Genomic DNA, 27,422 nt, shown 5'->3' with positions numbered 1-27,422 from the left:
GACAGGCGGGTTTTGTTTTTTGACCTTTGTTTTGGGCGCAAACTCCACAGGACATCACAAAAGATTTAATATCCTTTCGCCAGGACGGCCACCAGAATTGTCGTTTAATTTTTTCCTCTGTTTTGGCAATGCCAGGATGTCCTTCCATCAGAGTATTGTGATGACGGGAAATAACCAGTTCTTGCAATTCCTTTTCTGGCAAAAATAAACGTCCTTGGAAGTAAGGTAAGCCATCGTTGATTGAAAAGGCAGACCCCTTTTTGATCCAATCCTGCAAGGCTGAAGAGTCCAGGAATAGTTTTACCCATGCTTGAATGTCTTCAAGGGTCTGTAAAGTGGTTATCCCCCAAGATTCTTTGTTCGGGAATTATCGACACAGGTTCTGAGTTTGTGTCCATTTCTCCCATTCGAATTCGAGATAGCGCGTCCGCTTTGCCATTCTTACAGCCAGGACGGTAGGTGATTACAAAATCGAACTCAGCAAAGAATAAAGCCCATCGGAGCTGTCGTGAAGACTGAGCCTTGGCAGTTTTTAAATATTGTAAATTTCGGTGATCAGTGATCACGGTGATGGTATGCCTGGCACCAAGAAGATAATGCCGCCAACCCTTAAAGGCGGACTTAATGGCTAATAATTCCTTATCGGTGATTGCATAATTTATCTCCGGCGGCGAGACCTTTCTGGACCAAAATGCTACGGGTGCAGTTGGTTGGTTTCGGGGTCTCTCTGAGACAGGACAGCTCCCATGGCTAAGCTAGATGCATCGGTTTCGACTATATATGGGAGATCAGGACGCGGATGTTTCAAAATAGGTGCGGACGTAAATTTAGCTTTTAATTCCTGAAAGGCCTGTTCAGCTTCCTCGGTCCATTCAAAACGTTTATTCTTCCGCAAGAGTGCAGTGATGGGTTGCACCACCCGTGAAAATTCTGGGATAAACCTGCGATAAAAATTGGCAAAACCAAGCATGCATTGGACACCTTTCACCGAACTAGGTGATGGCCATTTGAGGATGGCATCCACTTTCCGTGAGTTCATTCGGACCCCTTTTGATGTCAGGATGAATCCAAGAAACTTAACCTCGGTGGTATGGAAAACGCATTTTTCCAGCTTTGCAAACAGTTTGTGCTGGCGCAATTTCTCAAGGATGGTCCTGACATGTTTTCTGTGATCAGATTCCGAAGAGGAGTACACCAGAATGTCATCGATATACACGACAACACAGACATCGATGAGTTCCCGAAGGACATCGTTCATGAAGAATTGGAAGGCAGCAGGCGCGTTGCACAACCCGAAAGACATCACCTGGTATTTGAATAGTCCATATTTTGTACGGAAGGCCATTTTCCATTCGTCGCCTTCTTTTACTCGTACCAGATGGTAAGCCCCCCGGAGATCTAACTTGGTGTATATGTAAGTGTCCTTCACCTGGTCAAGGAGTTCAGGGATCAAAGGCAGAGGGTAACGATTTTTAACAGTTATCTGGTTCAAAGCGCGGTAATCGATACAAGTTCTAAGGTCGCCTTCTTTTTTTGGCACGAAGAACAAAGCCGAGGATGCCGGAGACTTTGACGGGCGAATGAAACCATTGGCTAGGTATTGATCTAAATATTGTCTCAAATGCAGATTCTCCGGCTCAGTAAGGGCATAAATCCTGCTACAAGGGGGTTGTGCACCGGGCACCAGATCGATTTGGCAATCGTACGATCTGTGAGGCGGTAACGTGTTGGCCTGTTCCTTTTGGAAGACATCCTGAAAGTCTTGGTATTCCGGAGGTAGTTGCATGGAGACAGAGGTTACTGATGCTAGACTGACCTTCAGATTTTCTGGGTAGCAGGTTCGTGCACACCCTGGAAAGGTTATTCTCTTCGCTCGCCAATCAATTCGAGGATTATGTGTCTCTAACCAAGGGATTCCGAATATAACCTGAAACTGTGGAGCCTTGATTACATCAAACACAACTGCCTCCCGATGGCCGTCCGGACCTAAAAGTGTTACCTCAGCTGTGGAATGTGTTACCGGTCCTGAGGCAATTTTGGTTCCATCGAAAATCTTGAAATCTTGCTGTCCAACGGCGCCAGGACAGAGTCCAAAGAGCCCCTATAAAGGGCTGCTGGGCTTTTACCCGGGGGCGTGATGCCTGCTCCCGGGGGTTCTGGGCCTGGCCTGGTGCTCCGGGGGTAGGCATCATGACACATACCCAAGTAGCCAAAGGGGTACCATCATGCTTTTTTAGGGCCCTAAACCTCTTAAGGGTACTGGGAAGGGTCCTTCCCAAATCTAGCAATTAAAGCTAGCTTCACACACTCATAATCCATCCTATCCACCTCCCCCAACTCCATCACAACATCAGATGCAACAGTGGGTAGCCTATAGAAGAGCAAAGGAAGCAACCGATTCCCTGTAATGTCTTGAATCCAATGGTTATATTCAAACTTTGCCAACTAATCCAAAATATCAAGCTTAGCCTAATACATACCAACAATTTCTTTAGGCATACAGGGTCTCTTAGGACTGGAAGACCTAGAAGAGTCTGGGAGGGAAGCATTTTCCAAAGACAACTTTTTCATTTCTAAGGCATGATTCAACTCCATTTCTCTGAGTTTAAGTTCTTGATGTTTTTGTTCAGTTTGAGCATTTCTATGTTTAAATTCCAATTCAAGCCTCATCTTTTCTAGAGCAATTAATTCAGGACTGAGTGTAAGACCTGTAGGGGTCCCAGTGGACAAAAGTTGAAGTTGCTGAGCAGGCAGAGGAGCAGTGAGGCCTACACTTTGAGACACATCTGCCTCATCTAACTCATCAATTAATACATTATCATCCTCATCATGTTCTTCATTTGCTGAGGGGTTGGGTATTTCAGGTCCACCCTCCAGACTTTGTTTCTCTAACAACCTTTCAATCAATTCTGACTTTTTGCCTTTAACAGCGAGGTTCCTATCTCTTCACAGATTTTTCAGATAATCAACAGTGTAACTAAGGAGGGTCTCCTGACTGTAGCTTTCCATATCATACATGATTAATATTGCTTGTCAGTGATGTTTAGCCTTGTGGTTAGTTGATCCAAGGTAATAGCAGCACTCTAAGTGTAATCACTATACTTGATCCCACCGCTGTACACCAGTGTTAGGCAGAATCATATTCAGTAACCTTTGGAAACACCAAACACAATAAAGACTACAAGTGACAGTACAAATTCACCTTGGTTACAAGCCTGTACTACACAGTAAAGTGGTATCGATGGCTGAGCAGCTAGAATTATCTCAAGAGTAAAGTGAACAGTATCAATAGTTACACAAAGGACAACAATTACTATGGTTCAAACAAACACTGAATCAAAGTTTCTGAGTAAAAGAATATACATTTATTTACACATCAGTTGTAAAACCATTCACTAAAGTAAAGCAGTAGAAAAAATCACACTCTTAATATACTACACACCACCCAATAGATTCTGGACAAGTTAAGCTCAAAATTAAGTGTGAGCAAAATGGCACTCCAGCAATTTAAAAGGGAGGGAAAGACAAGGTTAGACAAACATTAAGCAGCACCAAGAAGTACGTAAGCAGGGCAATCTAGAAAAGGCTACTACAGCAAGGAAATCAAATCAAGAGGCCTGAGCCAAAATCAATGGACCAGAGTCTTTGCACAGTTCAGATTAGTTCGCAAATAAATCTTTGCCAAGAGTTTGGAGCAAAGTTTGTCAGATGAAAAGTTACTTTAAAGAATAAAGAAGGACAAGCCCTCAGTTTGGCGAAAGATTTCACGCACTTTCACCGCGGCTGGACGAAATGAACAACCGGTTTAGCACAGTACCTTTAGAGGAGAAGAATGCTGTAGCTGCGGAAGACGTTCCTTGCAGGTCCTAGAGGCTCACGGTTCCTGAAGCGACTGTCGGAGTGTCAAGAAGAAGGAAGACTGGAGGGTCCTGCACTGCCCAGGGAAGATACCAGCAGCGCAGCAAAGCGACAAATAAAAGGTGTGATCCTTAAAACCCAAGCAGGGTCCGATCCTCCATGCTATCCGGTTCACTGTAGCTGTGCACAGCAAATTGGACCAGAGGAGGGAGGCCTGGCTTGCAGTTTGGTGAACTAGTTGTTCCCACCAGCTCAAGGGGAGACGATTCCTTGCAGATCTTCCCTGGTGTTGAAGTTTGGAGATTTGGACCCGCAGCAGGGCTTCACCGGGAGGTTCAGTCGGGGTAGAGGTCCTCTTCTTCCAACTTCTCTTCGGTTTTCTCGATCCAGTGGCAACTCTGCTTCCGAGTCCCAGAGACATGCTTTTTATGCAGTTTTCCCCCATTCACACAGCCTGGCTGTCAATCCCACAGCAGAGTGGCTGTCCTGGCGGCACAGTCACCATAGCCAATCATACGAAGTGTGACATGGGTCTCCAAGGAGACCCTCTGCAGGGAGTTTGAAACCCCTCCCTCACATCCTGTCCCCCTCAGACAATCAGGTGCATAAGGAGAGCTTCTTTGCAGAAGCCTGCCAAAGGACGGTGAACAACGGAACCAAACCTAGTTTGGTGCGCAGAGTAAAACACGAGAAAGACCTTTACTAAAAGAAATGGCGAATAAACCCAGCCAGAACCAAATAAAAGTAAATGGGGTCCATGGGATTTAAGTTTGAGGCTACTTACTTAGCCTAAAACAGTACCAAGGCTATTTAAATAGACTGCAGTAGGAAACATAGGGTAGATACCACTGCCACCAGCCAAATCTTAACGAAAGGGGATCGAAACAATGTTCCATGAGAGACAGACAAAAAGGGATAATTATTAACCCTTTCCAGTACTCTATGGAAGATACTTTGTACTGGGGCTGTGAATTTAAACAGACTAATAAAGTCAATTGCAGCTTTGCATGTTCTCAGAGACAGTAGTCAGTCCCAGAAAAAGGAGTTTAAAGTGGGAAGTCTGAAAAAGACAACCCTGTGTCACTGCACTAAAGGTGCTGTGTAACATACAGTAAAACGATGATGCCTATGGAGTAGGTGAAGCTCCAAAGTCTATGAACACAGAAATGTTAAACACACACAGCAAAACACATGTAAGAGTGAGAAAAAAGTCTCACACTCTTACAGGTGAAAGAAAATAAATCCTAGAAATCCAGCAAAGCTGCTGAGGGACTCAGTAGGTAAGGGAAATCTCCCTAACAGTTGCAAAGGTGAAATACATCAAATTCAGTAGTCCTTTAGTTACTTAAGTAGGCTGGTCCTCAGGAGATTGTGAATTAAGTGAAGAGTACATGTGTACAGTTATTGTTGTAGCACCTGTGTAAATAGCCGCGTTTTAAGGCGTTTTTGGAAGGTCCAGTAAGAGGTTTCCGACCTTAGAGCTCCTCTAAGTAGGTTGTTCCATTGTATGGCCGCTACTGCCACCGGCTCTCTGCAGCTTGATCGTGGGGTGTTGAGGCAGTGCTCAAAGGCTGGCCGTGTGGGTCTGTTAGAGTGCTTGGCCGTGAGTTTATCGTTGCGGTATTTGGAGGCATCCTTAGTTGCAAACCTAACTTTTAAAATTGTTAACTTAATACGGGTGAATGTGCAGTTCCAGGTGAGCCGCCTACGTCATTTAAGATTAGTCTACAGATTTAGGCCCGTTTTGTGGACCATATTTGAACCCGTAATTCTAATTATGGCGACAACACATTGTCCACAAGGAAAGGCACATTCAACTCCGTATGATCAGTATAAGGTGACATTGAGCTGTGAATCTAAAATATGTTTCTGATCCCACTTACCTGCAGTGCATCATGGAATGGTAGGCCTCCCCAAATGTCTGCACTGCAAAACCACACTTGCAACCATGGCTGTATAAGCTGTCAGCTAAGGCTTAATAGGGCGATGATGGACATTTACAGAGAAGCATGTAATTCCCCTGACTGCTTGCAGCATAATTAGGACTCTCTTATTGATGTGGGCTTTCCATGACAGATTATTCATATAGTGTACAGCTAAATTATAATCAATTCAGCTTTTTTAGTAAAGGCCTCCACCCTAATTGAATCAGAACATAACCTGGACACCTGTGCCAAAACACCCTCTCAACTTCACAAAGCTAGGCTACTTGTAAAAATCAAATATCCAATGAGCTCATGACATTTCTTTTCATATGTAATGTTCATAAACAGTCAACACGTGTTTCAACACTTTCATAGTCTTCTTCATGGCAAGTCCCATTCTCATATTCATTTAGAAATTCAACCACCTTTTACAATTGACTTAGTTTGTGAAGTTGAGAGGGAGTTTGGGCGCAGGTGACGCGGCACTGTTGTGATTCAGACTCAGAATAACACCCTTACAGCTGCGTTAAATGTTCCAAAAAAGGAGCACATGTCATCGGCCAGACGAAATGCCTGTTGGCTGCCGGTTTCAGACCGCATCATATTCAAAGCTCTCCCCGTCACTCACAAATGTGAGCAAACATCGCACCCAAATACCTCTCTAACAAATTCACGAAACCCCAATCCAGCAGACACGCCCGGACTGCCCACTCACACCTGACCATACCCAAATTCAAACGCGAAAAGCAGGAAGCCTCAACTTCTCAGTCTTGGCTGCTAAACATTAAAATGCCCTCACTCTGGCCCTGAGATCATACTCCTCCTACTGATCCTTCCGCAAAAACCTCAAATCATGGCCCTTCATGCAAGACCCTTACATCACAAGGAGAGGACGTCTCCCCTTCCTACGCATGGCTCATCCCACTTTGGTAAAGGCCGCCACCCGGCTTATCCCGGCTCGGCCTGTACACACCGTCTGCATCTACTGCACCTGTGTCTGTAATGTAACCAGTGCCCACATGCCCTTGTGATCGGTTCACTCTACAAATGTCAAATAAATAAATAAATTCTATTTTGTATGACCTTGCGCTGAGGTCACAGGCTTATTGGACCCTGCTTGCACATTCCCTGCATTCTATTAATGGTACAACTATGAGACTCTTTATGAAGGTTAGAGCATTAGCTCGACTCAATATTAGCCTATGTCAGTTATCTATCCCCACCGTAATTGGATTGTGACCCTAATGGGTGCCTTGGTGGTAAGTGCAGGACATTAGATTTTAAAGAATTACAACTTAAACCTTGATTGGCCTTAATGGCAGTATAGCATTTCATCAGCTGTGCTGCGTCGCCTGCGTACAAGTATTGTGGCTAGTCATCTAGTACCAATGCAGGTAATATAAGAGAAGATGTTTTCTAGTTATTTAGTTAAACCATTCAAACAGAGATTGAAAAGTAGAGAGGCTGCACACACATTAGCGCCAGGGTAATTGGTTCTGTGAGTTCCCCATTGGTGCAAAATGATAACGATGATACAGAAGTCATTTCTCCATCAATTGATAGAGGAGGGAATTTGGAATTCCCATCATCCTCTAAGTGTACCAAAGAATAAACCAATCAAAGTTGGCGAGAGAAGACGACAGTAGGGTATTATAGAAAACGTGTGCGGACCACAGTGGAAGTTTGTACCAGTGCTCCGTGTGCATTATCATATTACCGAAAGGCACATGTTTGATTGGCCCTTTTCTAGGATATGATGTATGGGTGCTGTTGCAAAATCTCCTAACATTGGGGAGCTCCAATGGGATGGCCAAGGGGTCTGTTTGTCTCCTGGAGCCTGTGAATGATATGCCCAGATGAGTTCTCGGGAGGATACTTTGGTAATCCAAACTTCGTTCCCACTCTAAGGCAGATCATCACATGAGAATACCACCAGATGCCATTCCTGCACGGCATCAATTCACAATTCAGTGGATCTGGAACCAGTAGTACAAGGCTCTCTCCATTCCAAAGAGCATCACTTTAAGCATTCCTGCAGTAAGGGAATAAGGGAACCCATGTAGCAAAGGGCTTAGCTCCCATTGATGTGGGCAGCGAACACCCACTCATTCCATATGCACATTGAGCTTTTCTCCAGTCCCTGCCTGGCATCAGAACCACACCGTGTGTTCCTCAGCCGTGTCGCCGATTTGCTCGTAATTCGTGTGCAGTGGGTCGGCTGTAGGCACCAACACCACATCATTTATGGTATACATTGATTATAACGAAAAATAAATAACTAATAACTTTAATGATGACAAATAAATAATGAAAACATGTCGAATTTTTTGTTGAAAGTATATGTGGGGTGGTGGGTTAAGGGATTAAAAAGGGTGGGTTTTGAGGTGGGGTAATAATGCTAGGAAAATGGAGTGTTTGGGAGGGACACCCCAAATTAAAAAAGAGAACATTTTTTCGTTATTTTGAATTCACTAAAAAGGTTTTCGTTATTAATGTATTCATCATAAGCAAATGTAACCTTCAATTAATCAGCAGCCTGAACCCAGAGAAAACAGGATTAAGGGAGCTAATACCAATTGAAGCCGAGATTTGTGCCGGCCTGACTGTCATCCAGAAGAGTCCCCAGAATAAGTGAACACTTTATATGTATTTGTTTTGCAATTCCAGTCTGCATGTGTTACATTTGCCAACCCGTATTATATTCTGAAAGCAAATACTAGTTTGCAATGCTTTTCTGTGGTTGCTGGTCTTGTATCTCTATGACCTTCATGACAGTGCAAATTTACAATGGCGCATTGAGAAGGGACTGAACCCTGAAGTAATGACATCTCTCTTTGTAATACATTTCCATCTCTAGCACTAGAGATAGTTTATGGCAAAAATATATGGCAAATAGTTTATGGCAAAATATTCCTAATTTAATAACCTGCACCACAACAATCCTATCCCAGAATTTGGGAAATGAACAGACGGTTTTCGATCTGAATATTCTGTTTTCTTTAAAATAGTAACTCAAGAGATTAAATATAGGCTGCTTGTCTGCAGAAAGGAAAATGCAATCTGCCTGCTATTGTCTGGATAATGTTTAGATTTCAATTTGCTCAATCCTCCATGTATAGGGGACGCATGTGAATGACTATCCCAGTTTGTAGAATAACATGCTCCACAGTATAAATATACATATTGCCAACGGTTATTTGATTAAAAAAAGTAAAACGGATCTTCAAATAAAATTTGAAACAAAAAAATGCACCGGATTTCCTCTTAAACCATTACCGTTTTGGCATCAAAGAAAAAATTGACTCGAATATATGGTTCTCTTGTTCTGATTCTATTCTATTCACGTTCAACACTAAGGGCCTCATTACGAGTATGGAGGCAGCCATGCTGCCTCCATACCGGGCTTCAATACCGGGTACCTTCAATGAGGAATAACCGGGTCATTCCAACATTGGAGGACCCAGTAATTCCTCCTTGAAAGAACAGATCCCCATTCCCATTTGAACCCCCATAGACCTCAATGGGAATGGGGATGTAGCTAATAACGGGTCCGTTAATAACAGGACCGCTATTAGCTCCTTGGTCCCCTCGCGGGACCCAGAAAGGAAGTATGGTTTTACCAGACATCTGTTCAGGGTCCCGCAAGGGAACCTTGTAATTGTGCATCTCGTAATGAACGGAGCCGGTCCCGTACCGGCGCCCTTCATTACTGGAGAGCAAGCCTCGTAATGAGGCCCTATCTGTTTGGTGTTGGATTGGTTGCAATTTTTCTTTTTAATTACTTTCTTGGTTTCAGGAATGATGTTTCTTTTAGAAATGGAGAGTCGGCAGCATCTGAATATTTATTTTCCTTATAATTTCCAGTATGGACAGGTGATGTCAATAAGAATTGTTCAGTCAGATCCGCAAAAATATTCTGAATCTAGAGACATTTTAAATGTCTTTGTGACTGTTTATCAAGACCATTTTCCTGCTTCTCATCTATGCTTTTCAACTGTCGGAAGCCATTATGATGGTTTCACAATGTGGTTTATGTTTATTCATTTATATATCGCCGTGTTGGCCCGTGGGTATTGAAGTGGGAGAATGGAAGACCAGTCTCCCGTCCTTCCCCTCTCGCGCTTGGCCTAAAGGATCACGGCCCAGGCACCCGCCACGAGAAGGGTTTGCCCATCTACCAGACGACCAAATACCCTGGTACAGGAACATACGGATGTGTCCATCTGCCTGCCCAGCAGCCCGCCCTGGCCATGCCGACACCTGCGGCACGGATCAACTAGACTAAAACCTACACGTCGTTAGAGATGCCATGACAACCTAGTCAACGGTCAGCACACCTGTGCAAATATACACACTGGACACTCCCGCACCAATCTACACGAAGAATATACTCAGTGCTATGACGTAGGCGACAGACATACTCACGGACGTGCATCTTTATTATTTTCCACATAGACTCTCAAAATGCAGAAACGCAAGACGCATCATGAACCCATCTAAAGAGCTTGCTTACGCTTCTCCTAAAACCAGGTGCCATAATGAGAAATATAATGAAGACACGATACTGGTCATAAGACAATATGATACTATAACCTAAAGCGCCTGTGCACCAAACGGTTCCACCTATACACCAGGCCTAAGTAGGCCGCAAGCAAAAGCTTCCATGGACGTTAAAAGAACAAGAGTCAGGTTGCTGATCCTGCAGAATGAGCCCGGCGAAAGCAAACAGCCAAGGTCGCAATGTTGCAAACCCACATTCCGAAAGCAGACCATCAAGGGCACGATGTTGCAACCTCGCAAGCCGCACACCAACGTTAAAGTCACACCTGCAAATTAAACCAGGCACACAGAGGAAAAACAATATTAATTGTGCAGAATTCTGCCTCAAACACGGTCCCACCTCACGTGACCAAGCCGAACCTGACAGGATGCCAAGACCAGAAAAGGCGTCTGGATCCCTCGTTACAAGACACAAGGCAGATACAATTAAAAGGCTCAATGGACATCTGCGACAGTGGGAGTAGTCGGCCTTCCAGAGAGTACACCGAGAGCTGGGAACAGCGATGGTCCCAGACTGGGAAGCTTGCGGGTGCACCAATCAGAACATGGGGCTCCTATCACTGACGCCATTAACATTAACAATCATCAGAGGTCTTCATGTAACAATTCTCATGTATCTAATTGTAGGGACAACCCAGATATATCACCTGACTAACCCTTGTCCACTAACATTGTTCTCTATATGTATGCTATACTAACCCTACCACTCGAGCAACCAATTAAGAGTGGCGATAGGTTTTTTGCCAACTTTCCAAGGTGACGCAAGTAGCACGTCATACTAAGGTAAAAAGGGCCTGCGAGCCCCACGATTGTGTGTGTGTCAGGACGGACGCGTACGATCCTTGACCCATCCCTGCCGTTTTTGTCTAATAAACAGCAGAGTCACCTTGCTTCTTGCGTGTGTCTCATACTCTATCTCTTTTGGGATATACGGGAGGAGTTGGGGCCTCCCTGCCCGGAGGTCTGCGGACGTCCCGGCCGACCCCGGCAGAATTTCCCCCCCGACAAGTTGGAGGCACTGCTGAGATCTGTTTAAGATCCGCTTTTTTATTTTTACTTTTTCCAGGTACTCCCGTTGCGAGGAGGCCCGGCGGCGCGGCCCCCTCTGCCGTTGCCCCCTTCTGAGGACTACAGGACCATCGCGGAGCTGCGAGAAGACCGGACAGCGCAATCCGGATATTGGCCCTCGGGAGCCGGTTGAGAAGTATCCCGCCCGCGGTTGGCGAGTGTCCAGATGTGGTCCAGACGAGGGGAGGTGGCGAGCCGCTTGGAGGGGTGCACGCAGTCGAGCGGCCCCGCATCAAGAGAACTTGGTGAGCATGCCACGCACAACAAGCAATGTGAAATTGTGAGGGAGGGGGGAGGAATTAAATACGGGAGGTGGAAGGTGTTGCACAGGTGCGCGGCGAAGGTTTGACAATTTAGTGTTGGCAATGGAATTAATGGTAGCCGAACGAGTGCAAGAGCAGTCGGCTACGTTACGCGAGAGAGGGGGGCGGAGCACGAAAACATCACGTGCGGCCGCTCGTAGAAACTGATTGGCCTAGGTCACGACTACGTGTAAGGGTGGGTGTGTGTGGTTTCCTACGATTTGGCATTTATTGATCAATGAGTAGATGAGGATCCCTATTGTTCGAGCAAGAAACTCGATAGGTAGATGACGTTTCCCTGTAGACGGTAGCTAGTTAGTTGCCCAATACGGAAGATAATTGGCTGGTTAAGCCCTCCTGTCGAGGGGCGTATCACACGCAAGGAGACGCAGTGTGCGCAGTCCGATTATATTATTGGTTACCTTGTTCCAGGAGTGACAGGAAGACAGCTGTAAGGTTAACGGGGGTAGATTGCAAGTGTATTTTGAACTTAAAGAATATATGAAGAACTTACCAGTAGCTCGAAGAGATCGGTGACGTCACCAGTAGGGCTTTCATAGGATATCGCGAGCACAAGGCATCTTTCCTTCTGAGAGGGGTGGGGAAGAGAACTGTGGTAAGGGAGTGGAAACGGAGATAAACGGTAAATGAGTTGATCGGGGTAAGGCGAAACGGGGGACGTGGCTGCGCACGGAGAACGCCGGCCACGGCAAGTGTAGTAGAAGGAGGAGGAGCAAATGAAAATAGGACGACTGTATAAGAACGTCACAAGGGGTACGCAGCCGCAGGGGGCTACGTGCGCCTCGGCCGCAGGGGGCCGTAAGGGTTTTGTGTAAAGGAAGAACAGAACGAAGAACATACACAAATGTAAATACCATATTTTAATAATTTTCCTTAGCGGACTATCGTAAGTCCCCAAACTTACGGGGCCAGGTAACGATATAAGGTTGTATATTGTACACTGCTAGTGAGATAACCACTACCAGATAGGGGAAGGGTAACAAGTGGAGCGCTACTATGTCATACGGGACAGGATCGGGCGGGTGGGGGAACACCCTCACTACCCCATTACAACACATATGCACAACACTGCCACCCCATAGGGAGAAACTGATTAAGTACAGCATAGAATGGACCCAGGGGACGGATAACAAAATGCTAACACCGTGGCCGCCTAATGGTAGCTTCGATCCATATGCCCAACATTCACTGCTAAACCATCTGCACAATACATACAAGGGGAAGAAGTTGGCAAACCACGTGGAGGTGTTTAATTTATGGAGGATGTTCCAAGGGTCCCGACCAGGACCAAACGGAATGTTCACTGTGGGGGAAATACCGGAAGAAAAAGAGATTAAGGAGGAACGAGAGGATGGGAAAAAGGGGAGTGAAGACCCAAAGAACACGGGGAACGGACAAGAGGGAGGAGAAAAGAATAATACGTCAGATGAAATAAAAAAGGAACCGAGCAACGATATACCCCTAGCAAAGGGAGTGAAAACAGAGGGAGGGGGGTTGTACCCTTTAAGAGAATTAGGAGAAATAGAAAGGGGACAGTTAAGGGCGGCTGAGGGATACTCGAACCCGGCATACAGCCCTCCACCATATGTGGCTCATAGGAAGATGCCAGCAGGGGAGGGGAGGACTGGAGAAGAACAATTTGTGGAAATAGGAAATGATGAGTGGGTAGCTGCACAGATATTATTAAAATTACGAGGTTCATTAACAGGAGAAGAGAAGGAGGTAGTAAAGAAAACAGACGAGGATAATACCAGGGAGAGTGAAATGAGGGGGGAAGAGCTATTACAACAAAAGGAAGAGATTTTGGAGGGACGACTAGCAAAGCTAAGGGATGAGCAGAATGAATTGATCAAACAGCTCGAGAGGGAGGAGAGAGAGAGAGCGAGGAAAAGGAAAGAAGGTAAGAACGAATTGGAAAAAATAAGGGAACGAAATGAGGAGCAAAGGAGAGAAGCTGAAAGGGTGAAAGCAGCAGCAGAAAGGGTATCAAGAGTAGTGCTGCGAGAAAAGAAAAGGGAAGAAGAAGAAAAAGAAAAAGAAATGGCAATGTGGAAGAGGAGATTACTATCAGAAACAACTAAGAAATATGAAGAAGGGAGGGTGATAGAGAGTATAGTAGAAAGAGAAAGGGTGAAATGGGAAAGGAAGAAAGAGGATGAAAGAATATTGGAACAGATGAGTAGTGAAGTGATGGAGGAATTAAAAAGGAAAAGGGAGGAAAATAGTAGGGAGATGGAGGAGAGAAATGAAGGAGAAAGAGAAGATAGGAGAAGGGAGAGTGAAGCATGGGGGGATGTATATAGAAACACAGAAGTAGCAACAACATCAGCACAAAGGGGAGCGGTTGGTAAAGGAGAAAAAGGAGAACTGGACCTAATAGACTTACAAACAGTAACAATCAAGGGGAAAAAGACCGAGTGGGGGGTGCCGTTTATGACTGACTTTTGTAGTGAGGAAGAAGAAGGAGTGGAGAAGGAAGGAAGAAACAGTGAAAGGGAAAGCTTAGACAAACTATACATCACCCGGACCAACACAGACTCACCTTGGATCAGTAGGAGAAAGGATGAGCTGGAGAGAAGTGAGGAGGGAGAGAAAGGAATAGCGGAAAGACAGACACATGAGGCCGCACCATCCCCATCACGCCCTCCCCCATCGCACCCTACATGCTCAACCACCTCACGCTCGGTACGCACAATAAAACTCGCGCCCTTCACAGACGAACTGACACCCTATGCATGTCGGCTTAGGGACCTCCCTAGGCGCAGGCAGGAAAGACGAATACACATGCCCACATTAAATACAGGAAATGATGGAAGAAGGGGAAAAGATGGAGAAGAAAGAGTTACGAGCAGGGGAAATATGGACAAAATTGACGATGTAGAAGAGAGGGAAGAGGAGGAAGGGTGTGAGGACTCGATATTATGGAATATAAAGGGTAAAACGGGACATAACTTAATGCCACTTCTGGAGAGAGGAGGGGTTAGACCACAGTATGTCCCTTGGAAGCATACAGACAAAGACAATATAAAATGCAGGCTCCCATCATTAAGTGGAGGTGCGGGTAAGTGGATATATGAAATGGAAAAACACACCGCAGGACAGAAACTGGCAGTAGGGGATGTAAAGGGCTTTCTAATATCGATATTAGGGGATACAGTGGATGACATTTGGAAGAGAGCGGGATTCCCTGGGGTAACAATAACAAACACATCGCATGATGGGGCACCATTCGCAAACTGCAGGCATGCACTATGGCAGGCACTGAGGGTACAGTACCCAGACACTTCAGACATAGGAGCAATTACCTCCCGCAAGATGCGTGAGAATGAAGATCCTGTTGATTATATCCAGGAAATCCAAGTAAAGTGGCGCATGGAAACTAGAGAGCAATGGGATAAAACACCAGCAATATTTTATCATATACTAGTACAAGGGCTCCCAGAAGGAGTTCAGAAACAACTAAAGAAAGTAGTGGGAATGGAAGCAAAACCATGGCCAGAAATACAACTGACTATAGTGCATCATTGCAGTACATGGCAAGGAAAAATTAAACAAAAGGAAGAGGACAGGAAAACGGAAGAGGCTAAACTAGTACAGAAAAAGCTTACTAAATACACAATGGAAGGGGCACTAATAACTACGCCTACAACAATGACCCAAAGCCCCACACAAGTAGTAGCTGCACAAGATTCCTCCCAAATACCACCTTCACAGACTATAACACAACAGGCGCCGCCACTCCAACCATACACATCCAACATGGGAGGAGGACACCCAATGCAAGGAGCTGGGTATTATAATTATAACAGGGGGAGAGGAGGAATTATGAGAGGGAGAGGATACGGATATAACACCCAACAGCAGGTGGGAGGACTTAGACATTCCTACCCCACAGGACAACCAGTATACCAGGACAACACAGGGAGCTTCCCATGGCAGAGTAGGGAACCACCGGTGTGTTGGAGTTGTGTACTATTAGGGCACATGTCACGCACGTGTAGAGTTAGACCAGGAACACCATCATGGTGTGAACAGGGACAACCAAGGCCCTCACAGGAACAGCAGGGCCTACAGCAACAGCAGGCGTTGCAACAGGGAAATGAACAACAACAACAAATAACACAACAACAGCCACAGACATATTCACTGCCACAACAACAGGTAGCGATGACACAACAACCCCAAGCACAACAAACACAACTGGGTAGGGTGACGGTCTTGGGACACAACCCTTACACAGGAAATGGCCAATCGTTGTACCCTCAATAGGACAGCCCACAGACGGCCTTGGTGTGTCCCATCCTGTCAGTAACACCTAATAGTGCGGAGGAACCACGCATAGAGGTAACGATAGGTGACAAAAAATTATCATTCCTTGTTGACACCGGGGCGACCCGGTCTTGCATAAGGGAAGGTAAATTTAAGATGTCAGGCAAAGCCATGAACACCCAAGGACTCTCTGGGGCTAGAGGGTTGGTTCCCTTTACTGATAACATTCCCTTATCTATTGGAGATTATGACCTATCAGTTCCACTTCTATATTATAGTGCCTCACCAGTAAATATACTGGGGAGAGACATAATGAACAGGTTGAATATGACGATCTCCTTTACTGAGGACGGCATAATTTGCTCTACTCCAGGGATTAACATGCTCACAGCACGACAGATTATGCAAGCATACTGCGGACAGACAGCGATTAGGGCGGAGCCAGTAGATGGCGAACTATTCCAGTATGGGACAGATATGGCATTTGCATGGATGCCAGGGATAGAAGGGAAAATATGGAGGAGGCCAGCAGCCTATCTGTTCAGACCAGAAACACCTGTTAATGAACCAGAAGGAAAGGTGGTTCTAATGGACATTGAGAGCATTATTGCAACAGCTGATTACATTGCTGTACATGCCCAAGACAGAGAAGGAAGAGCATGGAGGGCAGTGATAGCACTAGCAGAAGGATGTAGGCTCACCCAGGTGTCAGATGAGGAGCTGTTCACAGAGGAAAAGGAGGAAGGTGAAATGGTGTTCATGATGAGTGTGGAAATATGGCTAAGAGTGGCTTACAAACAAGTAGCACAGAAAATTGCAATGGCACTTGAGGCACCCACATGTACCCCAGTCCCCTTCTTTAAGGAGGATATGTCAAAGGTACCCAAATCATTGTGGACTACTAGCCCCTATGACGTGGGGTGCATAAAAAGAATAGGGGGAGTAAGGATAAAATTGAAAAAAGGTGCAATACTCCCCAGAGTGAAACAGTACCCACTATCAAAAGAGGCAGATGAGGGCATATATGAAACCATAACGGCCCTTATAAATAATGGCATATTGGTCCCCTCAGAATCACCATGTAACACGGCTGTATACCCAGTGCGCAAGGCTAAAGGGGGGTCTTGGTGCTTCATACAGGATCTCAGGCCCTTGAACAACATAGTAGAAGCAGAATATCCCATAGCAGCAAACCCGGCCACAATATTGTGTGGCATTCCAGCTGAAGCATCACGATTTACAGTGATCGACCTTAAAAATGCTTTTTTCTCAATACCATTGCACCCAGACTCACAAGATCTGACAAGCTTCACTTACAGAAACACAAAGTGGAAGCACACCAGATTGCCACAAGGGCATTGCGAATCACCCTCAATTTTCAATAGAGTAATACAGATGGATTTGGGTAACATTGAAGTGGAAAGCACAGTGTTGCAGTATGTGGATGACATAATAATTTGCAGTACAAACGAAAGAACATAAAGAGAGGACTCCTTAAAGATGTTGACAATATTGGCTGAAAAAGGTTACAAGGTAGACATGGAAAAGATACAGTACTGTCAAGAACAGGTACTTTACATTGGTCAACTTATATCCCAACATGGAAGAAAGATTGCACCACAAAGAGCACAGGCCATTTCAAACACTCCAATGCCACAAACTGTGAGGGAACTGCAGCAGTTCCTGGGGCTGTGCAACTACTGTAGAGCATGGGTATTTGATTACAGTTCGTACATAGGACCCCTGCTTGAGGCGTTAAGGGAAGCTAATAAAGGGGAGAAAAAGCTGGGGTGGACGATGGAAATGAAAGAGGCTTTTGATGAATTGAAAGATGCGATATCAACTGCTCCGGTACTGGCATCCCCAGACTATGAGCGACAATTTTTTATATTTTCACATTGCGATTCAGCAATAATGAAAGCAGTGTTGGCTCAAAAAACAAGCATGGGCTACAAACCAGTAGCATTTTACAGTGGCCACTTGGATCCTGTGATGTTAGGTCATTTCCCTTGCGAACAAGGTCTCGCCGCAGCTGCTTTTGCGGTGGAAAAAGCATCAGCAATAACCATGGGGTGCCCAACTACACTATTTGTGGAGCATGCACTATTTGCAATATTGAATAAACCTAAGTCCACTCTAACCACGCAGAGGGCATCAGGTTATGAGATCATCCTATCCAGAGCTGAGCTATCAATTGTTAGATGTAGCACGGTCAACCCTGCAAGGTTCCTAGCAGAAGTAATTGAGGAGGGAGATTATGCCCACGACTGTACGCAAATAACTGAAATGTACTCATGTACTAGAAAGGTTGAAGAAAACGCACTAGAGGGAGGTGAGCTCCTGTTTATTGATGGGTCGTCAAATATCGACCAAAAGGATGGTATAAGGAGGACTGGGGCAGCAGTGGTAAAAATGATGGAGGTACCGGTGTGTGTGGCTATGAAATGTGTACAATTACCACAGCATTACTCCGCTCAAGCGGCGGAATTAGTTGCACTGATCTTGGCGTTGAAGGAAAGCTTTGACAAACGAGTGACCATATACTCCGACAGCGCATATGTTACATCCACTGTCCACTCAGGGCTGTCGAAATGGAGAAGAAGAGGGTTTAGGAGAGCTGATGGCACTCCAGTGCAACATGCCCTCTTATTGGCTGAACTAATTGAAGTAATAAATGACCCCCAAGAATTAGCTTTAGTAAAATGCACCGCACACACCAATGGTGAAGACCACGTCTCGAAAGGGAATGCAGCAGCAGACGCACATGCGAAGTATGCTGCATACTTTGGTGAGATATGGAACCCCCCAGAGTCACAGAGAGGGAGAGGGAGGGGAATGGCTAAGGAGATGTTCATAAGAGAAGGGTACACCCATCTCCCAGCCACACAGATTATGGAGCTACAAGCGGCTGCACCAATGGCCGAAAAAGAAATATGGGTAAAAAGAGGATGCACAATGTCACCAACCGACGCACTATGGTGCCAGGGTGGCACTGGAAAGGTTGTAATACCATTGGCACTTTTGAACACCGCCCTGAGCCAACTACATCATCCAGCCCACACAGGCAAGGAAGTAATTGCAGCACGAATTAGGGAAGACTGGTTCTGCCCCGAGTTAAATTCTCATGTGTCAAATTTTATCAGCAATTGTCTCACATGTCAACAGTTTACGGCCGGCCATACTCTAAAGGTGATAAGAGGTACTATACCCCGGCCAGAGGGACCTTTCCGGCATCTCCATATTGACTATGTTGATATGATCAACATATGTCAAGGAAATAGGTATATGATTGTAGTAGTATGCCCATTCTCTAGGTGGATTGAAGCAGGGCCCTGTTCACACCCAGATGCATTTAGAGCAGCTAAATTCCTAGTGAGGGAGGTCTTCCCCAGGTGGGGAGTGTGCGAGGTGTTAAGGTCAGACAATGGCCCACATTTCGCAAACGAAATGTTCCAGCACATCACATCCTTGCTAAACATCAAGCATAAATTTGCATGTGCATACCACCCACAGGCCAACGGTATATGTGAACGCCTGAATGGCCTATTAAAGGAGGCAATTGCCTTTGCAATTGCAATTGATACAGCAAACAACAAATAAGAGTTGGTTATATTGCCTTCCATTAGCCCTATTTGAGCTAAGGAATAGACCAGGGTCCGACCACCACCTCACCCCTCACGAGGTGGTTACCGGACGTCAAATGCGCCTTCCCCTAACGCCAACATCAAGAGCATTTACCGACCACGAGAGTACAGCGAGTGTTCTTGGTGATGAAATGTACCAATATGTGTCTTCTTTGATCACTAGTGTAGTGTTTGTGTCTCAACAGCTCGAGCGCACACGGGGCGGGTCTAACAGCAATCAACAAGAAGACACGGATAAAGAATTGGAAAAGGAAAGACTGTGTAAAATAGCTAAAGGTGACCACGTACTACTTCGCAATTTCAACAGGAAGTGGAATAGTCCACGATTCACTGGCCCCCATCTGGTAGAGGAGGTATCAACGAGAGCAGTAAAGCTACAGGACAAGCGTACCTGGAACCACCTACACGATGTAAAGATCTACAAACTCCAGACCTGCCCCAGCGCCACCGACAGGTCCATTGGGAGAACAGCAACAACATCACCAACGGAGGAAGAAAGTTCTACCACAGCCAACGGCCCAAGTGTTCCCATACCCTGTCACTCCCCAGATTCCCCAGAGACAATAACTGAAGAAGAAAGGGGTGATCCCCATACTGCCCACCCCATGGTCACACGCTCAAAGAGTAAAGATACTTCCGCCAGTTGAGCCCCAAACCCCCTGCCCATTGACTCCTACCCCCACTGCAGTAATAACTGAACTAAAGGACATTGTCTTGCATACGTACACATGTAAACACGTGAATGCTCTCTTTTCTTTTCTCTCGCACATGCAGGAACTGCGTATTATTGTACTGGTAAGAAAATAGATAACTAACAAATTCATTGCCCAGGAGTAGATGGTACCCTCAGACGATAACTACCCAGAAGAATTGTCACACCAATTTGTATATGAAATAAAAAGGCCAACGTACCTGAAAAGAAGAAGGGTACGTGTCTACTACACAGCATTCCTCTTGGCCATGGAATATTCAATGCCCCACCTCCACCCATACTTGCCTGTCCTAAGAGATAGATCGCTTAGATTAGCGTGGGAACAGCTCTTCGCCTGGGCACTGAATGACTATTTGATAGGGAGAGCTTAAAAAACAACAACTAACATTTAATAACCAGCATATTGAGAATTTTCAGGCGGGCAACTTTAACGTCGCAAGAATACGCTGCCGGACTGCAGCAAGGTAAGAGCAAAATGCCGGTGAAATTAGCATTTGTAATAAAAATATTAGGGATTTTGATGATCACCGGGTTCTTGGCTGCCTCTGTATGGCAGTACAGCTATGCTATCAATCTTATTGCTGTACCCAAACCTAATACACCCCCACCCCAGCTGCAACAGGTGTTACGTCAGGTGATACTAGTAAAATTGCACACAAGCAAAATAGAGTTCAACGCAGCACATACTCAGATAATAAAGGTATTGACAATTATATACAAGATTCAGCACATGTCTCAAACAACATATGGTACCAACACATGACCCGCATTGGTAAGCAGACAACAGAAGACAGCTGCTACGTTTGCTCATTAATACCATACGCCATGAGCGCTTCTCGAACATTCGTTGCCACAGAAATAGATGAAAAGACAGCACGATGCATAATATACTTGGCACTGTTCCAAACGAAAGGAAGATTTCAAGGGACAGTGGTGCATATGGTGTGGAAAACATGAGACTCATACCCATACGAAAACAACTTCCTCAAGACTTATTTGAGTTACCACAAGAGCAGTCTACATGCTGAAGCATTCAGATACATAACAAGTGGTCCTGCAAAAGGGGAAACAAAGAAAGTAACACTGCAGTATTTACCATGTGATTGGTACGCCACTGAAGTTCCTGGTAAACCAGGATGTTGGGAGAGGCCACTGGTGACGATAACGGGGAAGGTGTACCTGGACAACAAATGGGAGATAGGAGTGATTGGCAGCAACATGGTAACAAAAGAAACTATTTCAACTATCGATGCACACAACCACAGATGTTGGACGACTTCGATCAAGTACGTACCCATGCTCACGTGGATAGAGACGGATGAAGACCCAATAACAATACTGCCGCTGACTGCGCCTAAGGTATGCTACCAACATAAAGGAGAGGTGGACGTAGGATACAACACCAACTGTGCAAGCGTGATGGAGTTACCTGAGGGGGGAGCAGGAACAGCAGTGATAATGGACCATTATTGGGCGTGTGGAGAAAAGGCATACCATACACTGCCCCCTCTGTGGAATGGTGTATGCACAATGGTGCACGTCAATGTACCATCACTAGTGGTACCCCAGAAGCATGTGAATGTGGCGAACTTTCCCAAAATGGATGAAGGGGACAAGAGGAAGAAGAGATCTGCACCACCTCAGGAGGGGCCAGGGAACAGGAACAACAGCAATGATACTGTCCTAAATAGAAGGAAAAGACAAGGAGAACCTCTGACAGGAAATTACCTATGGGGAAGGTCGGAAACGGCACTCACTTCAATTCCGCCAGAACACAGACTATTCAGCAGAGCAGCAATGTTCTTCTCCTCAATAATCCATCCGGGACTGCAGGCTTAAGCAAACGCAAAATGGCTCCAGATAACTAGATGGGAACTAATGATGACCATCAATTCTACAGTAAATGGATTCAACGCAATAAAAGAGGAGCTGCGAGCTATAAGGATGGTAGCACTTCAGAACAGATATGTATTGGACCTCCTCACAGCCATGGAAGGAGGAGTTTGCACAAAGATAGGACAATCATGCTGCACGTTCATTCCTGCCAACGATGCTGACAATGGTACACTGACAGAAGCAGTTTCACAATTGGCCCAGATGCACTCCAAAATGATGGATGAAAGTAAAGGTGTGAAAAAGGATGAGAGCTGGTTTTCACTATTATGGTCATGGATGCCATCTTGGCTGTCAGATGGACTGAAAATTATAGTTGGTTGTACTATTTTGGCTGGAGCTACACTGATCATAATAAGATTTTGGAAGGCCCGGAAGGCACGCACCACTGATGAGTTGCTTGAAATGGTCGGTATGCACCCCTTGATGCCAGCAGATGACGGCCAACACACAGGCACAATCATACAAGAGAGAGAGAAGTTGCGCAACCAGATCATCACCATCCACCTGGACCCACCATCTGTGAAGATCGAGAACCCAAGAAACCCCAGGAGCTACATAGGGAAATGGGTATACTTTACTCCTGGAGGAACCTGGGAATATACGTATTGGTCATTTGAAGATCATGTTAACCACTATGGACATTTAGCAGGAATAACTAAGATATGGAGAGTAAGAGGAGATAACGAAAAGGATATGTTTGTGGTCGACAAGTCGACCAGAGGGGGGACTGAAGTGGGAGAATGGAAGACCAGGCTCCCGTCCTTCCCCTCTCGTGCTTGGCCTAAAGGGTCACGGCCCAGGCACCCGCCACGAGAAGAGTTTGCCCATCTACCAGACGACCAAATACCCTGGTACAGGAACATACGGATGTGTCCATCTGCCTGCCCAGCAGCCCGCCCTGGCCATGCCGACACCTGCGGCACGGATCAACTAGACTAAAACCTACACGTCGTTAGAGATGCCATGACGACCTAGTCAACGGTCAGCACACCTGTGCAAATATACACACTGGACACTCCCGCACCAATCTACACGAAGAATATACTCAGTGCTATGACGTAGGCGACAGACATACTCACGGACGTGCATCTTTATTATTTTCCACATAGGCTCTCAAAATGCAGAAACGCAAGACGCATCATGGACCCATCTAAGGAGCTTGCTTACGCTTCTCCTAAAACCAGGTGCCATAATGAGAAATATAATGAAGACACGATACTGGTCATAAGACAATATGATACTATAACCTAAAGCGCCTGTGCACCAAACGGTTCCACCTATACACCAGGCCTAAGTAGGCCGCAAGCAAAAGCTTCCATGGACGTTAAAAGAACAAGAGTCAGGTTGCTGATCCTGCAGAATGAGCCCGGCGAAAGCAAACAGCCAAGGTCGCAATGTTGCAAACCCACATTCAGAAAGCAGACCATCAAGGGCACGATGTTGCAACCTCGCAAGCCGCACACCAACGTTAAAGTCACACCTGCAAATTAAACCAGGCACACAGTGGAAAAACAATATTAATTGTGCAGAATTCTGCCTCAAACACGGTCCCACCTCACGTGACCAAGCCGAACCTGACAGGATGCCAAGACCAGAAAAGGCGTCTGGATCCCTCGTTACAAGACACAAGGCAGATACAATTAAAATGCTCAATGGACATCTGCGACAGTGGGAGTAGTCGGCCTTCCAGCTCATGAATAAGTCCTAACATTGTCTGCACGTACTCATAGTGAAACATTGTTGCAAATGACAGGTACACCGAGAGCTGGGAACAGCGATGGTCCCAGACTGGGAAGCTCGCGGGCGCACCAATCAGAACATGGGGCTCCTATCACTGACGCCATTAACATTAACCAATCATCAGGGGTCTTCATGTAACAATTCTCATGTATCTAATTGTAGGGACAACCCAGATATATCACCTGACTAACCCTTGTCCACTGACATTGTTCTCTATACGTATGCTATACTAACCCTACCACTCGAGCAACCAATTAAGAGTGGCAATAGGTTTTTTGCTAACTTTCCAAGGTGACGCAAGTAGCACGTCATACTAAGGTAAAAAGGGCCTGCGAGCCCCACGATTGTGTGTGTGTCAGGACGGACGCGTACGATCCTTGACCCATCCCTGACGTTTTTGTCTAATAAACAGCAGAGTCACCTTGCTTCTTGCGTGTGTCTCATACTCTATCTCTTTTGGGATATACGGGAGGAGTTGGGGCCTCCCTGCCCGGAGGTCTGCAGACGGCCCGGCCGACCCCGGCAGAATTTCCCCCCCGACAGTATAGAGGCGCTAACAAGAATAACAAGCAACTACAACAACAAATATTAATAACTCAGAAGCAACCTGACAATAATACAAAGATATCCATTGGATACAGTACAAGTGAACCTTCACTAAATATCAGTGTCTGTCCAAAAAATCATCAGATGAAAGTGGAAACCAAAAGAGATAGGAGTATGAGAGGCTACTCTCTATGGTTAGATCATCTTAATGTGGGGCATCATATAATGGCATTTACATTCACGTCAGTTCAGATGGCACATTATTGAGGTTATTACAGTTAGCTAAAAATAGTGTAAGGTTACTACGCCCACAGCCAATGCAGTCCCTATTGTCGTATGAGCCCCATTGATCAATCTTAATTCACAGTAGGGCCTTAAAATCCAAAGTTCTTAAAACCCAAGGACCAATCCTTTGTCTAAGCCAGACCATAACCTTGTTCCTGAGGGTTTCCTTGGGTTTAAACCCTACTGGTGTCATGGCAATAGAAATAACAAAATGTCTTTGATCTAAAACAGTTTTTCTTAAAGACTTATAGGATAAAGAGGACAACTGTATTTTATTAAGTTGTAAAATCGGAATGGGCCCAGATTTAGTTTTACTCTCATCACTTTGGACACACAGCAGCAGTGTCTATCTTGGGTCCATGGCTTCAATGGGGAGCCCAGATGTAAGTGGTTGAGCTTGTCCTTCAGCTACAGCAAGTGTGGCTGGGGCCACAGGGTGGAGGTGTTGCTACGAAGCATTTGGAGCGTTAGAAAATTAGCTATAACCACGGCATCCAGCATGGTCTGATAGGTTTTCTCTTCAGCACCTGAACAGTGCTTAATTGGGTCCACTGCCTGGGATTGAGCTTTAAGTATACATGCCAGTCCAGTCCATCACACTCCATCTGAGAGGTTTGGCAGCTCTTATTAGCCATATCAGTATTCAGATATAGGTCAGTTTGACATGATGAATTGTCTATGTTGTCAGGGAGTACATATTTCGCAGATTTATCTCGAAAATCAATACATATACCAAACTCATGAACGTTTCTGCATCTATGAAATTCTGCATTTATTCTATCTTTAACTCAGTGCCACATTGGTTCAATATTATCACATTACTCATTATTTATCCCAACAAGTTCCATAGACGGCTGTGAAGGGGGTTTCAGGAGAGGTGCCTCTTCTTTTTCCCTGCCAGACTGTAGGGGCATGTGCTGCGACGGGGCCAGATGCTCAAAGCTACCCGTCTGCGTACCAGCATCCCCATCCCGTGTGTAACTATGGTCTCCTTGTTTCGCTTTACCCTTTATCATTATTTCCACTTTTTCATCATTAAAGGAGCATGCTCTTTTCTCCTGGAGTCACCTTCTTCTGTGAGCACTTATGGCCAGAAGCTCCATCAGCGATTCCTGTTGGGTGTGGAAGTATACTCTTCGTTATCCCTCTTAATGCCACACATTTCCTATAAAGCGTGTCCTGACTGATTTGCACCACTAACCAGCCTATGAGCATCTCTAAGTAGCAGCCACATCAGTATCCCAAAGCCTCCTGTGCTAAAATGGACATAAAAAAGACCAGGAGATGTAGAAATTGCAGAATGGCCAACAACACAATGCCACACAGGGATCAGGTTCAGGGCGAAAATGAATGAGGGACAGGGCAGAGCAAAATACCATGGGCCGGCTCCATGCCCTGCACACCAATCAAACGCTCATCTCAGTGCTCTTTCCTCTCCCTGGAGCTCTCCCTAGGATGGCAACCCTGACAACCCGGGCAGACCCACCAGAGGCCTTCTCTGCACATGCTGACGCCAGGGTACTCCTCCTCTGCAGTTCACCCTGAAAATGTGGCTCTTCTCTGCACAGCACAGCGACTCGAGTGCGAAGCACACTCCACTTCCTGGTGGTGGGCAGTTAGAGAAAGGGACCTGCATGCATCCAGACCATCAAGCCACACCCTCCGAGGGCTACTTCTGACAGTCCCTGAGTGCCAGATCTGCACTGACACCCCCAGGTTTGTAACAGCTTGATGGTCTTGGGTTCTAACCTTGAATAATTCTGCAGTCCCAACATACAGCGTTCTCGATACATGCAACAGCTCTGTCTGGAAATTGTCCAGGCAGGCAGGTTACAGATCTGCTGGTTGCTCTGACTCTCTTTCACTTGGTTGTTTTGGTTTCCTTTGCCCAGAATTTCAGCACCTCTTCATATAGCTTGTATATCACTGTGATTCACTGTGTTGTGCTGTGCTGTGATTAGTTGGTTGCTGGCAAATATCTGAACTTATTTGTCCACTCAGAAAGCAAGGAGCTACCTCTTTGTTAAGGCCTCTGACCAAGCCTTTACCAGGTGAAGTCGGAGGTTGTCAGACTTCTGCTGAGATGTTGCTACTGACATTTTGATTATCTATGTCCAGCCTTTAGTAGCAAATAGAGACGGCTCATGTCACAGATGGCACAAGAAACACTCCAACTTCTGAGGCAGTTAACAGGCTTGGGGATTTGCGCCATCTCTCCCTCTCACACTTTTTCTATATTCTCCAAATCTTTCTCATGGACACTGCTAAATTCAATGATGAGCTGGGTGCCATTGGCATAGTTAGAAAATCGCACACTTTGTGCATCCAAGACGTCCCATTGGGTGAGAGACATGCTCCCTGTGGAACACCACACTTAATAAGCTCTGGCTGAGAGCATGCCTCGCCCCAAACTATTCTTGACTTCCTATCAAAGAGAAAATATCTAATCCAGTCAATGGCTCCACTAGAGCACCCTCCATAGTCTCCAAGTTTAGCTAATAGTTTTTCCTAATCTAAGAGGTTGAAGGCTGCTGATAAAGCCAATAAAATCAACAGCCTTGCCTTCCTTCTATCAATAATATCGAGCATGTCTGAC

Source organism: Ambystoma mexicanum, chromosome 3q, assembly GCF_040938575.1.
Source record: "Ambystoma mexicanum isolate Mex_15411 chromosome 3q, UKY_AmexF1_1, whole genome shotgun sequence".
Lineage (NCBI taxonomy): Eukaryota > Metazoa > Chordata > Amphibia > Caudata > Ambystomatidae > Ambystoma > Ambystoma mexicanum.
The sequence above is the reverse complement of the archived record's forward strand: the minus strand, read 5'-3'. Positions refer to the sequence as shown.